The sequence below is a fragment of the Ictidomys tridecemlineatus genome, chromosome 2 (assembly GCF_052094955.1).
Source record: "Ictidomys tridecemlineatus isolate mIctTri1 chromosome 2, mIctTri1.hap1, whole genome shotgun sequence".
Lineage (NCBI taxonomy): Eukaryota > Metazoa > Chordata > Mammalia > Rodentia > Sciuridae > Ictidomys > Ictidomys tridecemlineatus.
The window spans coordinates 92934163-92949665 of NC_135478.1; the positions used below are offsets into that span (position 1 = coordinate 92934163).

The following is a 15503-nucleotide window of genomic DNA, read 5'->3' on the forward strand; positions in this document are numbered from 1 at the left end:
GTGGATGGATAGGTGTATGGATGGATGAGTGTTGGATGGATGGGTGGATGGATGGGTGTGTGGGTGAATGGGTAGATGGGTGGATGGATGAGTGAATGGATGGAAGGATGAACTGATGGCTGGATGGATAGGGAACATTTAGTGCCTTATGGGTCTGCACCTGGCAAGAGTCACAGCTGCCTCCTCCAGGTCCCACTTGTAGACTAACTCCCAGCCCCACTACAAGGCCTAGCCCCTTGCCCTGGAGTCCCAAGCCCACCCTGAGGGAAGGCCATAGTCAACATGACAGGGCCCACATAAGTCACAGCAGGCTTCTTCTAGATGGCTGACTGTTCTGTGGCATTCCCCTCAGAGATGGCATGTCCAGGGAGAATGGTTCATGGGCAGGTAAGAGTTCCCCGCTGCAGGGTAACAGTGAGCCTGGGGCTCTCATAGGACAGCAGCTGCAAGGGCAGCATGGCAGTGAAGAGAGACGGAGCCAGAAGAACCAGAACACCCAGATCACCAGAGCTGGAGCCCAGCGCCCGGAAGGAAAGGCAGAGGCCTGCCCGGGCGTCCAGGAGCCTGGAGCCAGCTGCAGCCCTGCTTGGGAACAGGGCCCACAGCCTTGAGTGCTTGCCTCTCACGTTCTCCATGACTGCTTTGCAGGTGCCCCCTCGGAGAGCTTCTTACCTGCTTTTCTGAGTGGACAATAGGCGGAACCCACCGAAGCATCCAACATCCCTGAAGGGTGACTGACTAGGCCAGGCCTGTCTGCACCCCCTGCCCTGTGAAAGGGACCCTCAGAGCCTGCTGAGAGCCACAGGCAACCATGCCCTGCCAGGCTCAGGGTCCCCTTTGGGGAGGAGGTGTCCAAGGAAAGGGCAGCAGTGAAGCAGCAAGGCAACCCGAACCAGGATGCCTGCGGGTAGCAACCCCAGGAGGCCAGGTCACCTAGAGCCCTCTCTGCTCCAGGAAAAGCAAGCAGATCAGGACAGTGGGAGACAGCTGTACCTTTAAATCGTCTGACCACAGACACAAAAACATTTGCACGGGGAAGCTGTTTGCATCGTGGGTTATTTTTAGGGTGAACCCAGTTGCCTCCCCTTGGAACTGGATGAAGCCCCAGAGGCACGTAGTCCTTTTTCCCAGATAGGGGTCCTGCTCTGGTTTCCCTGGGAACGAGGACTCAAACATGGGATCTCTGGGACCCCCACCCCGCACTCTGGCTGGCGGGAAGGACTTGTGCACTGGGAGTCAAGACAGGTTTGCCTGGACTGTGAAGTTCGCCATCGCCGACACAGGCCACCCACCTGGGCCCAGGGAGAGCCCCCTGGCACCCCCCACTCAACCCTCAGCCCCTCCCCAGGCCAGGCCCAGCTGGGGGGGAATAGCTGGCGGCCACACTTCCAGAACAAGCAGCAATCAGAGTGAATGTTCTCTTCCACTCCCCCTCCTCAAAACAGGAACGAATCCATTCTACCAATTTCCCAGCTAATGATTTCCTCCATTAAATTAAAAAGAAGAAGAAAATGTTTTTTTAAACGGATTACTAGCCCTGTGCTTTCAGAGAGCCCATGACCCGTCAGCTCCTCCTAAGTCCGGAAACACCAACGCCCCTCAATTAATTTCTGATAAATAAAAAAATCACGGTCTCAGAAGCACGGCTCAGCCCCTTCCCACCACCCCCACAGGCACACAAGGTCCACTCTGGCCAGGCTCTGGGATGCAGGCTTCATCGGGTCAGAGAGAACTCTTGGCAGTTGGGGCCTGAGGTCCCTTCACAGATGGGAAAAGTGAGACACGAGAGGCCTAAGCTCCCCCCAGGATCCAGGGGGACCTAGAGTTGTGACATGCACCATGAGTACCGAATGTGGCCTGGGCCCTGGATTTCCAGGTGCTCCTCTGGGAAAACGCCCACAGGCAGGCCCAGGAGCTGAGGAGTCCCCGAAGGGCACCACCTGCTGCAGCCTCGCAGGGCAGGACCTGGGCTTCTCCTGCTGGTCTCTTTTCCTGCAGCACCTGGTTACACCCTGTTTGTTCCGTTTTGTTTTAAAGAATCCACCTCTCAAGAACATGGAAGAACTCGAAAACATGATGCTAAGAGAGATGACTCCATCCACATAGACTGCTCCGAATAGGCAAATCCACAGAGGCAAGAGAACAGAGGGTACGGCGGGAGGTAGGGTTTGTTATTTAATAGGCATGGAGTTTCTGTTGGGGAGACAGAAAGTTCTAGAAATGGCCAGGGCCGTGTCCCCCACACTGGGAACGGACGTGGTGCCACTGCCTGCTCACTCCCAGGTGGCGAGAAGGGTCACCTCTGTGCTCTGTACACTTTACCACCTCAACAAGATCATACAAGCAAGCCCGGGTCCACTCTCCAGGATGCTAGGTGAAGACTTGGAGTGGCCACAATGCCACATGGGCTGTGCTCGGTCCCTCTGCAGTCTGCCCCAATGCCAGATGGAACCCTGCGCCTACAGCCCAGCTCGGAAGTACACAGTTCCTCTCTTGTCACCTGAGAACCCAGGGACCTTCAGAGAAAGGCTCTTCAAGTTAGCCAGCCTCACTGAGCCAGAATTCCAAACTCACAAAAGCCAAAGGACAGGCAGGGCCTGAGGGCTCAGGGGTTGCCCTCTCCAGGGTACTGGAGGACTTGCCCACCCGTCACAACTATCCCTGGAAGGCACATCCCTATTGTTAGGTAATTTACTTCCCACATTTAATTCAGGTTTATACAGAGAGTTTCTCTCTGACCATTTACAATCAGAAAGATGTAAGGAAGGTCCAGGGCCAGGGAGTGTAGTCAGGGGCAGGAATGACAGTCCAAGAGCCCAGCTCAGCCCAGCTCAGCCAGCAGCTAGCTACACGGCCTCCCAGCACCCACTCCATTTACCAGCCAGAGCTCTTTGGCAAGTTCCTCTGTCTTCCCAAGCCTTGATTGTCTCTTCTACAAAATGGGGAGGGAAAGCATACAGGTCTCGGGGGCCTGCTCGAGGACTAACAAGGTGACCCACACGTGGCACTCAGCATATGGTTGGGATGTGGTTAAGTCGGGAAATGGCAAGGATAAATGGATCAGGATTACAGTCCCCCAAACAGGCAGGAATGCCCCTCCTAAGAGGATCAGGGCAGCTGTCCCAGAAAGCTCAAAAGCCATCAGGCAACACTAATCACTCAAGGCTGGCCAGCGGGCCAGGGAAGGCCCAGGCGGGGCTACTGCAGCATGCAAATGAACTGATTTGATCCTTTAGTTCCTGTTTTATTTTGTTTTGTGCCAGGGTTGAACTCAGGGTGCTTAGCTGCTGAGCCACATCCCCAGCCCTTTCATTTTTTATTTTGAGACAGGGTCTTGATAAATTGCTTAGGGCTTTGCAAAGGCTTGCTGAGGCTGGCTTTGAATTTGCCATTCTCCTGCCTCAGCCTCCTGTGCTGCTGGGATTACAGATGTTTTTGCAAGCAAAATGAAACCCCGGGAGGTTAGAGACCTGCCCCCAGCTAGGGGGTGGTGAAGTCTGGACACAACTCCCCCCACCCCATTCTCAGGCCTAAGCTGTCACTACCGCTCCACAGGGTGTCTCAGGAGAAGCAGGGAGGGGAGCAAGAACTGAGGCAGAGAGGGGAGCCCCAGTCACTTTCGCAGCTCTGACATGGGGAATTGATGAGCTTCTGGAATCCTGATGGTAAGTTCTCAGGGCAGCTCCCTCAAGGACAGCCATGGAAGGTTGGACAGGCCAGGTGCATCTTGAGGGTCCCCAAGGTCAGGCCCAAGACCTGCACACACTGTTCCACTAGGCCAGCTGGTTTGGTCAACACCCAAATGTGCAATTAACTCCCTCAGAGCCAGGGCTGGGTGCTGGGGAAGTATTCCACAGCTGCGCTCATGAGGTCTCTCAAGCCTCAGGGCACCCAGGGGACACCTGGAGGCCCTGACCTTTCCAGGGGCCCCCCACACAGGCAAGGGATTCTGGGCATGGCCGAGATCTGAAGGTGCTGCCTGACCTCCAGGGTACTTCCTAAAATTCCTGCAAAGCTCTGAGCTGACAGTTGCCACAGTTCCCATGTTAGAATGTGAGTGCATGTGAGAGGATGTCACCCTACCTTGACATCCTCCCAGGGCTCCTCTATGCTTAGGATGAGTCCAGCCTTCACCAGGGCCTGCCAGCCCTCTGAGATCAGGCCCCAACTTGCTCCACTGTCTCTTACCGCCTTTCCTCTGTCATTCTGTTCTGGCCTCTAGTCCCCAAACCCGCCAGGCACACGTCTATCTGGGGACCTTTGCGCCTGTTCTCTTCCCAAGTATCCTGTGTCTTGCTTCCCAAGGTTATTTAGGTTTCCACAGAGAGGTCCTTTCTGACCATCCCATGTAAACCCACCAGCACCTCTCCCTCTCCCTCCCCCTCCCTTTGCTTGTTTCTTCCTGGCATTTGTATCACCAAAGAGCATAGTTTAGGCAGAGATTCCACATGGCCTGCCACTGCATCTCCAGTGCTCAGACCAATGCCTGCACTCGAGTGGTCTTCAGGACTCTACTGATGGCTTTAGAGGCAAGGAGGGTTGGTGGGAAGTGGGGTGGGGGGGAAGGGCTGCTGGGGTTAGGAAAGTAGCAATGGCTGGAATAAGTAAGCTTGCGATCATTTAAAATGGCAATCAAGGGTTACCTGCCCCCCAAAAAAGCTCCAGGCCCAGACACTTGCATAGGTGATTCTAGCAAACATTCTAGAAAGCTCTGGGGGAAGAGTGCCTCTAGTTGGAAAGGACAGGGACAGGCAAGTCTTCATGAGTAGGCTGCCTTCCAGCAGGCCCCAGGAAGATCTAGGCTGGAAGCAGCAGGGCAGCCAGAATGTGGAATCCTAGGCCCCCAGGCCCTCCTTGCCACTCCCACTACCCGCTCTAGAAACGCTCTTCTCCCCTGGCCTACATAGTCTGGATCTCTGTCCACCAGCACACTGGCCATCTAAGTGCATAAGCACCCCATGAATGTTGGCTGCTACTGGATTTACTATACACATGTCCACCTATCCTGGTAATTACCAGCCAAGGGTAGGGCCCTCTCTGGTTTATTTTGGTGTCCCCACAGCTGGAAGCACACAGCAGGTATTAGAAAAAAGGGTGAAATAAATGAGCAACACACAAAAAAGACCTGGAGACGGCCTCCCACTTGCTAAGAGAAGCTTTCAGGAGCCACTGTTGTAGGCCTGCAAACCAGCCCCTGTGCTGCAGAGTGCCGAGGCCGCCCTCAGACTCTCGGCCCCTGTAGGGTCCAGCAGTGGGGTCCTAGGTGAGCCCAGGGGCACACGGTCTGCCTCAGAGCCTCGCTTAGCTTCCTGATGTGAGCAAGGGGGTGGCGACGCTGGAAGCACACCCCCACCACGCGGGAAGCTGGAGAGGGCTCAGTCCTCCAGTTTCCCCTCTGTGCAGCTCAGTGGCTGCTAGTGGGGGACCACCCTGTGATGAGAGGGAAAGAAGCAAGTCCTACAATCTCAGGTGGCCTACAGGGCTGGGTAAGGGAAGGGAGAGGGGAAAGAAAGCAGAGAAGGAAGAGAATAGAATTTTCCTTCCAGACTCAACAAAGAGGGTCCTGAACAGGCCTGTTCCTTCCCCAGCTACAGCCATTATGCAAAGAAACCCAGAGAACCCCAGGCCATCTGCTGCTCCAGGCACAGCTGGGTCCTGCTCCCGTCACCAGCCTGACCCAACCAGCCCTCAAACTCAGGTCGAAGGCCAACTGTTCTAAGGAGCAGGAAAGCAGGTGAGCCCTTTGGGGTTCTGGATGTGACAAACCACAGCTCTATAGGAAAAGGCCTACTGAAGTCTGCAAACATGGTCAGAGCAACCAGTGGGCATGTTTGCAGCCAGCAGAAACAGTGAGAGTCACCCATGAACCCAGGTGGCTTAGAGGAGCAGCAGAAAGGGAGCTGACATTTACAGAGCTCTGTGTGAGTTATCCACAGACGTAGAGATCGCCTAAAACTCAGTGGTTTGAAACAATACGTACGTATTACTTAATGCTGCTTCTGTGGCTCAGCAAGCTGCAGGTCTGGCTGAGTGGTTCTGGCCAAGGGTCATGCATGGGTTATGGTCAAGACATTGATGAGCTGCCAGCCTCAGAAGGTTTGGCTGGGGCTGGAAGAGTCGCTCCGAGGTAGCTCACTTTCATTACTGAGCCAGTGCAGGTCCTAATCACCTTTCCAGACCTTTCCAGAGGAGCCCATGCAAGATGGTGGCTGGATTCCCAGAGCAAAGGATCCAAGAGGAAGACAGCAGAAGCCACACGTCTTTACAATGGGGTCTTGGAAGTCATGCTGTCCTTTCCAATATCCTGTAGATACAGGTCAGCCCTGCTCAGTGGGAGGGACATCGGCGGCATGGCCTGGGGTGGGGGCTGGGCCCTGGGCGGTCCTCTTCGTTTTGCAGAGGTGGACTCTGTGAGGGTGCTCAAGCCTCACCAGTGTTAGGGACCAGCCAAGGCTGGTTCTGCAGGGCTTGCTCTCAATGAAAACCCTCAGGGCAGTTAGGCCTCCAAAAGGAGCCAAAGGTCAGCCAGCAATCCCTCCCTCAGTCTCCTCATCTAAGCCCTGAGGCAAGATAGGGCACTTCACAGGGGCTGCTCAAAGATGAAGAGAAGTGACCAGACGCCACCCATATAAGGCCCTGCCCAGGACACCCTCGGTAAAAACCAGGGGCTACTCTAACATCTGGGTAAGCTAAGTCCTCAATGTATCCTCCAGGGAGAGCGAGACCCCTGTAGGTTGCCGCTGACCAGACCTGCCACCCAGGGACTTCAGGCAGAGAACGATGGTGAGCAGTGTGGAGACGGCCGCGGGTACAGGAGACCAGAGCTAGGAGGGGAGGCACTGGGTTAGGCCGCTCACAAGGTCATCCCCTTGCTGCCAGGGCCAGCCACAGCCACCAGTGGCTTTACAGAAACAGCAGGGGAGTCTCCTCTCACGGTTCTGCCACCTCGCTCCCTGCCAAGGTGCCTGCCTTCGCAGCAGGATCCCATCCTACAGCCACTTCATTAGGAGGCCACCTGCTCTCCACACTAAGCAATCTGCGTCCGCAGGTGCTGCCTCTCGGGGAGCGCAATTCACAGCCATGCGGGGGCCCAGGACCCTGGTACAAAACACGCCAGGACTGCTGCTGCGAGGGCTCACGAGTCTCCCCCACTTCGTTCTCACCAGCACTGACGGAAAAAAGCCATGATCTAACTTCTCCAAGGACCCCATGGTTGTCAGCCTATGCCGGGCTGGCTGGAGGGAGATGGCAGTCCACTCTGGGCCTCTCCATCTTGTAGAGAAGCCGTGGCCTCGGGAGCTAGAGACACAGGTCATGGACAGTGGGGAGACCCCCATGGCTGTGTCCTCTTGCACCCACCTTACAGGGTGGAAGAGAAGGCCACTGAGTGTGTGGGTCAAGGCTCTGACCCAGGGAGACTCCCCATGGGCGAGGTTTGTCCCTGCGGCCTGGCTCTCCTGCCCTGGGTTAGGTTCAGAGGTATCCCTGGAGCAAAGGGGCCCAGCAGCAATGCTCCCCACAGTGTCCTGCACTGGTGTGCTGGGGAGCGGGGCAGGCCCCCCGCAGAAGCAGAGGTCCCCACTCAGCTGGGACCTCTGCGTGCAGCCTCTGGGCCCAAGAACGAGCCCGGCTCGGGTGTGGCCCAGCAGAGAGGACCTGATCTCTGAATAAAGCGACTTCATTCTCCAGAAAGCTCTGCCACGACTGTAAGCAGGATTACCAGTCACCAAAGAGTGGAGACAGACAAGAGTAAACACAGATTCAGCCGCCCTTTCCTAGGCCCCGGTGTTATCAGTCCGGCTGGCTCCAGTCTCAGCTCTGTTTCCAGGTCTGCTCCGTCAGGTTCCTCCAGGTCTCAGATCTGCTGCTCAGGCTCTGCCTGTCCTTTCCTGCTGTCCCCTCCAGCAGAGCCATTTGCCCTGGGCAGCCTTCTGCTCACCTACCAGCGTATCACTTCCCCTGGTCTCCCAGAGAGGAGAGAGCTGCCAGGGAACCCCAAAAGGACCCCCGCCCAGTCCCCTCAACCGTCCCTCCTCCCAAGTGTCTGCTTGAAGGGACCTCAGACATCACTTCCCAGTTCAGCTGCAGGCTCTGTGCCCTCAGCCTCTCTAGGAAGGTGTTCCTGTTCCTCTTTGGGAAAGTGTCCATGTCACGGTCCCCAACCCTTCACCAACATAGAACCATGTTTGAGACGTAAATCACCCTTTAAAACGATACTTGTCATCAAATGTGGTTTATCCATGTGATGGGCTGTGACTCAGTCACAAAAAGGAAGTCCCGGTCCACGCCACAGCATGAATAAGCTTGAAAACATGCTAAGTGACAGACGCCAGACACACAAGGTCAGACTGCAGGATTCCATTTTAACAGAATGTCCAGAAGAGGCAATTCCATGGAGGGTAGGTCAGTGGAGGTCAGGGGCGTGGGGATAATAATGTCTGCAGGTTCCTTTTGGGGGAAATGAAAAAAAAAATTCTAAAATCTTGATGCTGGTTGCCCAACTCTGAACATTTTTTATTTTGGTGCTGAGGGTTGAACCCAGGAGCTTAGCCACTGAGCCCCATCCCCAGCCCTTTTTTATATTTTATTTAGAGACAAGGCCTCACTGAGTTACTGAGGCTGGCTTTGAACCTGTGATCCTCCTGCCTCAGCCTCCTGAGCTACAGGGATTATAGGCATGAGCCACTGTGCCTGGCCCAACTCTGAACATTTTAAAAACCACTGAATTGAAAAATGTAAATGGACGGGTTGTATGGTATCTGAACTGCATCTCAATAAGGCTTGTCTTAAAATGCAGGAGATGAACCAACAGACCCTGACTGCCCATTTGAGATGGGTACTGGAGAAGCTTGGCTGCTGGAGGAGGCTCTGCAGTGGAGTCCCCTCTGCCCTGCAGTTAGGGTCCCTCATCAGGTCCCAGCTACATCCTGGACAAGCCCTGTTAGCACAAGACATCCAAGCATCTCATGGGCAGGGCGACAGTGGTCAGGCCAGGCCGAGGCTGGGGCAGTGGGGCTGGGGGAGTTTGGGGCACGGTGCAGAGCTAGGAGACCTGGGCCAGCACCCAATGCTGTCAGAACCCTCCGGCAGAGGGCTTCCTGCCCGAGGTCCTGGGATCAGCCCCTCCTCTCTGGGACACAGCCTGGGATCCAAGCAGGAGGCTACTGTGGGCTGGTGCCGGGGGCTATGTGAGAGGTCCACGCAAGGCCACAGGGACACAAAGCATCGTCCAGCACTCCAGACTCACCAGGCCAAGGCAGCTGCTTCTGCCACACTGTGAGGTCACAAGCTCTCTCTGGTGGAGCTGCCAGCTTGGCCAACTGAGCCAGGTGACTCATTTCAGAAGGACTTGTCTTATTTGGGCATCGTCAGCCCAGGCCAAGCAAATATTTAGATAAAGAAGGTGGCCTTGGCTCAGAGCCACTCCAGTTTGGTCAGGAGAAAGAAGCTGAAGTGGTCCAGGGGTCCTGGAGCCTGAGAAAGCAGGCCAGGTGCCAGAGAGTCAGGAAGACTTCCTGGGGGAGGTAACCCTGGTGGCCCTGGGTCCTAATGGCCTGGGAGCCCACACTCGCTCCCCAGGTTTGTTCCCTGGTGCATGTTGCTCTTGCACATGACACTGGAGTCTCTATCATCTGCTTTGGCCCAGAGTTAGCAGAGTCCTCTGGGAACGTTATCCAAACAGCTGTCTCCCATTCCGGCCTAAAACCAAGAATTTGGGAAGCTGATGTTTGGAGGAATTCTTCCCCACGGCTCCATAAATCACCGACCTCCATCTGCACAGACACATCCGAGGTCAGGCAGTGCTCTTCCTGAAGCCGCTAAAGCAGGCGGTGGCATGGGGTCCCCAGGTCAGCTGCCACCTCCCAACACCAGCTTCCAACAGGGCCAAGAGGGGGAGGCAGTGATGGGACAGTGGCCTGTGAAGGAGGTGGCCACGCCCCAGCTCCCAGTGGGACAGGATCCTCCTCCCTCCACCCCACCTCCCCTGGCTGAGGGTCTGCAGGAAAGACCAGAGGAAGAAATGGAAGGTTCCTCAAAATCTCCCCCAACCTTCTGCTGTGAGCACAAGACTGACTCCCAGATCCTAAAAGTATCTGTCAAACAAATGAAATCCTGCAAACGCAGGCCTGGGCTGCAAGCTCAATCCCTTGGACAGATGAGGAAACCGAGCCTTGCCCAAGGTCACCCAGGTGGACCCTGACTGGCCAGAGGTCCCTTCCCACTGTCCCCAGCAGCCTGCAACACGCCCGGGGGAGGAGAGCAGGGACAGCCACTCTGAGAACAGTACCAGGCTGGGCTGTGGCCCTCTGCGCCTTTGGGGCCACCATTTCCTTAAAGGGCAGCTGCACGGGTCAGTGAGGCCACATGTATTCACTGGCCTGCTCCATTTGGTTTCATCTAATCCTAAGCCAACCCCAGCAGGCCGACACTTTAGGACTCCTATTTTGCCATGTGACTGTGGGGAAGCTCAGAAGGGCCATTGGAGGCCGTGGAGCTGGAATCCCTCAGACTCTAGGACTCAGGACCCCAGCCCCTGAGAGAGCCGTCCCAGCGTGTTTCTATGTCCATGGTCTGCACAGGGGATGGCAGCCAAGGGTACAAGAAAGCCTCAGGCTCCCTGGAGCCAAGTGGGTGTGATCGGCCTCCCATCTCCTACTCAGGAAAGGAGAACAACCCTGCAGGCTGCGGAAGAGGCGTTCTGACAGGGGGCCCAAGGGGGCCCAGCACCACTGCTGGTTCAGGACTAGGCCCTGCGGAGTCCTTCATGCGCCTCTGAACAAGGGTCCTCCCCAACCTCCAGGGAACCAGTTTCTCCATCTAATAAATGGATGCTGGGGACTGAAGATCTTTGACCCCTGAGGCAGTGGCCCTGCCAGCTTCTCACGCCTGGGTCCTTCACCAATTCCCCCCTTGCCCCCAGCAAGACCACAGCCAGAGCCTATCCCTTCTCCACTTTGCTTATCAGGCCACATGCGCAGAACCACACACGAAAATATGCCACACACCTGTCCCCTTCACCTACTTCTCCCGGGAGGGGCTGGGGAGGTCCAGCTGGCAGGCGAGGATCTGAGGGCCCGCCCTGCACCACCTCAAGTGGCCAAGTCACAGAGCCCGCAAGGGAGCCCGTGCCAGTGCTGAGTAATCCAGACCAGGAATACCACAGGGCCAAGCTTGCTGGACAAAGTCACTCCCCTGGTGACAAGGACAGCCAAGCCAACTGGAACCGAAGGGTCTACGCTTGGCACAGGTGCCTCGTCAGCCCCTGTGAAGGGGGCTCAGCACGGCCATCTGTAGAAATCATGGACTCTGGGATACACACCCATGTGCGGACGTACTTAACAGGCCCTGTGAAAGGCAGAACCCTTGGGTACTCGACAAAGCAAGACACTGTGGTGATTGTCACTAGGCTGCCTCTCCTCCCCTGCCTCTGACCCATCACTCACATGAAGTCAGACAGAGCTTCTAGTACACACATCAGGGCATGTCCCTCTCTAGATTAAAGCTCAACACTGCCCCAGTCAAGATGATGAACTCCGTCACCACGCACAAGGCCCGCGGGGTCCCTGCTCAGCTCAGCTGCCCGTAGCACAATCCCCACCAGGCTGTCACACAGGAGCAGGGTGCCTGCCCTGCCTCAGTGCCTTGGCATAGGCTGCTCCTCTGCCTAGAAGGCCTTGCTTACACCAATCCCACCTCTGTGCTGAGAGAACTCAGCGCGTCCCCAGGGCCCAGTTCATAGGTCAACACTTCAGGGGCAGAAGCCCACCTACTCCCCTAGGGCTTGGAATTGTCACAGGTATCACCACTGCCTGTGGCTCTGTCCCCTTCAGTGGCACATGAGCTCTGGACCTGGCTCCTCTTGGCAGCACTGTGAGCTCAGAGCTCACACTCAGTTCTGAATACCACAGACATGCTGCCCCTCAAAAGGTCAAAAGGACCCTTCCCTCAGATGCTTCCCTTTGTCCCGGAAGCTCTGCAGCACAGGAGGGCACAGACCCCCTCCCCCAAGGATGCAGCACAGGCAGCCCTCCATCTGCGGTCCACAAACCTCCTAGGACAGTTATCTATGCAACACAAGCAGCTCACACGCCCCAGCTCTAAGCCCTGCTTCCTGAGGCTGCAGAAGGGGGACAGGCCCACCAATGCCACTTGCCAGGACTGGTGGCTGCGCAGCAGCAGGATTTTATTCATGGTGAGCTCCCTTGATCCTCGCCAGCTCGATTCTGTTCCTGGCCAGCCCAGAGGAGGGAAGGTGGGGAGGGGATGAGACCAAGGAGAGTGCAGGGACATCCAGGAAGGAAGGGAGGGGAGGCAGGCGAAGGGGTGAGTGATGGGGGAGCCGGAACCCTGCAGCGTGCCTAGCAGCTGGCCAGTCAGGGGCTTCTAGCCAGGACGGGACCAGAGGACAGACAAAGCCAGCCAGGGCAGCCACGTGGGGGAAAGACGCCAGCGTGAGGCTTGTGCCGGCCAGCCTCCGGCGGGACTTCCCACCCAGGGCCCTGGAGTCCTCTAGGCCCAGCGACGCCTGGACAAGTGCCACCATCCTCAGTACACCACAACTTCCCTGCAGCCCTGCTGTCCCTGGACCCCTCATCCGGGTCCATTGTCGTTTCTCTTCTGTAAGAAATTAAGCATTGCCAATGCCAAACAGGTCCAGCAGCCTGCCCTGCCGTCCAAGTCCCCAACAGACCAGAGGACAGAGTGGACAGCGCCGTCCCCTCTCCCCCCGCAGGAACAAGTGCGCTCTGGCAGTCAGGGAGGAAGGCTGTCTTTCTGAGCAAGCAATCGAGCAAGCACACGCAGCGGTGGCGGCGTGGCTGGGGGGTGTTCCAGCAGGCTTATTTATAGCCGGCCCGTCCGCACGCTCCCCAGTGCTGCCCGCCCGCCCGCCACTGGGGCTTTTCAATCTGTGTCTATATTTATCGCTTGAAGTCGTTGGGATAATGGCAAGGCCAGAAATAGCCTGGAAGACATTCACGTGAAGCTGATGGGCAGGTCCCCGGCTCCCAGGCTGACCTCACCCCAACATCTGCTGCTTGGCAGTGGGGAACGGGAACAGCTGGACAGGGCCGGGGAGGCAGCCACAGCCAGATTGGAACAACGTAATCCCTTTTCCCCCACTGGCTTCGGTCCTCTGCAGTGAGGAAGGGGACACGTCCCAACGATACATCACAGCTGCCAGGCTGAGGGTAGACCAAAGGTGACACGGCTCCCTGACGTCAGTGCTGATCAGAGCTGCTGCTCAGCTCAGGGTGGGGGAGAGAAACAGAGTTAGCAGGCACAGGCTCACAAAGCAGGTCACCTGCGCCAGGGCTTGCAGGAGCTGCTCCTGCCCTGGCCCCTGGCCAGCAGTGGGACAGCGGGTGTGGGTCCTGATTACCTGACTGCTTCCCACCCCAGGTAGGGAGGGAGATGCAGAGAGAGCCCGCAGGTAGTGAAGGAGATGGGAGGGGAGTGGACGGAGGAGGCCTACTCCTTTCCAATTCAGTGTCCAGTTGACTGAGGATCTCCTGGAGGGAAAAGCAGTCAGAGGCTCAGCCTCCAGAGCCCACGCGAACCTCGTTCAAACCCGGCTGCATCCCCAGTGGCACGGTGAGCAAAGGGCTGGTGCTCTGGGAGCTTAATGTCATCATCCAAAAAAACAGCATTCTGGCTGAGTCTGGCACGAATCCCATATCCGAGAGCTCCCAGGAGGGCAACAGGCACTCTGAGGTCCGCCTGCAAATGAGGTTCTTCCCCAAAGGGGCCTGGGGGAGATGTTCAGGGGAGGCCTGGAAGGGGCCAGAGCTCCAGGGGGTAGGAGGAGCATGAGCTAAGTCAAGACCAGGCTGGGCCTAGAGAGGCAAGCAGGGGGTGTCAGGAGACCCCATCATGGGAGGGGCCTGGCGAGACCCTGAACACGCAGTGGAGAAGGGCGGCTCCTCCCTGGTGGGAGCAACACACAAGTCATAGGAACCTGTAGGGTGGCGAGGAGTCCCCTGACCTCAGTCTCTCCATCCTGGGATCAGATGAGTGCAAGCCCCAGCCTCCACCCCTTCACTCCTGACTCTGCACTGCAGTAGCCTGGCGCTCCTTGGCACTCCCCAGACACACGAGTAACTTGAGAGCAGAAGGCTTCAATGTGCACCATTCCCTCTGCCTTTCCCCCTCTCTCATGGAAAACTCCTCTGCACCCTTCAAAGCCCAGCTAAAATGCCCTTTCTTCTGTAACCCTCCCACAGGCAGTCACCGGCTGCTTTCTCCCTGCTCCACCTGGACTCTGTGCCTCCCCACCCCTGCCTCCTGTCCCGCACACACAGTGAGCGCTAACCTACATCTGTCCCCCATCCCAGAAGGCCAGTTCTTCTTCCTTGCTGGATCCCATTGCCTGGCAGTGAACATCTGCCAGGGGACAGTAGGAACTCAGGCCACGCCCACCCAGCTCTGTCCCAGAGCTGTCATTTTTTGCGGGGGGGAACTGTGAAGAGCAGAACCTCATCTGGACTCCCTTGGCTGACGGGATGGAGGACAGCCATGGTTGCCCTCTGAACCTGCCTCCCATTTTCTATGGAGAACAGGGAAGCTGCTGCTGCACAGAGGCTCTGCAGGTGGGGGACACTCGGGCAAAGGAGCAGGCACCTCCACTAGGGTGGGTGGGGCTCCCAACACCTGCAGACCCAGGGCTCCTGAGCAGATTCCACATGTCGAGCTGACGCCCCAGGGGTCTGGCCAGTCACAGAGCAGGGCCTGGTGCCGCTCAGAGCTGTGGCTGGGTTCTGCCCTGTGGTGCTAGACTGTGGCTTTTTGAGGACTAACACCCAACTTGCACGTGCCTGTGCCCAGAGCTCACCTCGGGCCTGAGTTTGTATGCTATCCCACCAGCGCTGTCCCAGAGCCCTCCTTCAATCTCTCAGGTCCCCATGGTCACTGCTACCTGGCACAGCTCCTGGGGTGGGGGAGATCCGCAGGGCAATCAGGAGAGGACAGTGGTCCAGGGGCAGTACCCAGAAGGCAGACTCTGCACCTGCTGAATACATCACTGGCAGATGCCCTGGCACCCATGGTCTGAGGGACCATCCTGGCTCTGACACCAGACAGCCCTGGCTGGCCCTCCCAGAGGGCACAGCGTACAGCAGGTCCTGATGTCCTCCAGTTCCACAGACGGGAAGCTGAGGCACCTGGCGGTGTCCGGGGCGGGGTGGCTCAGGGGCAGCCAGCAGCCGCCTCACTAGGGAAGGTCTTGGTGCTGCATGCCAACTGAGTGCCCGGCAGTGCTCTGGGCTGTAACCCTCCGCCTTTCCACACCTAGGCCATCTATCGGAGAGCCTTAATGGTCAAAGACAACACACCATGGGGCTGGGGATGTGGCTCAGAGGTAGAGCACTTGTCTCGCACGTTGAGGCACTGGGTTCGGTTCTCAGCACCACCCATAAATAAGTAAATAAAATAAAGATCCATTAACAGCTAATAAAAAATTAAAAAAAAAAAATACCTGTCACCTCAGATGTGTCCTTGAGTGGGAC

The 15503-nt window shown here is 57.0% G+C and overlaps 1 protein-coding gene across 14 annotated transcripts in view; it reads right to left on the minus strand.

Moving 5' to 3' along the window:
• Pitpnm2 (phosphatidylinositol transfer protein membrane associated 2) overlaps positions 1 to 15503 on the minus strand; it is a 127746-nt gene that overhangs the window by 75910 nt on the left and 36333 nt on the right. The window contains exon 1 of one of the 14 annotated variants that reach the window (XM_078039292.1): positions 2879 to 2976. The exons of the other annotated variants lie outside the window; for them this stretch is intronic. The gene's annotated coding sequence lies outside the window, so the exon portion shown is untranslated. Of the gene's footprint in view, positions 1 to 2878; positions 2977 to 15503 lie in introns of those variants that run through there. 14 annotated transcript variants of the gene reach the window in all.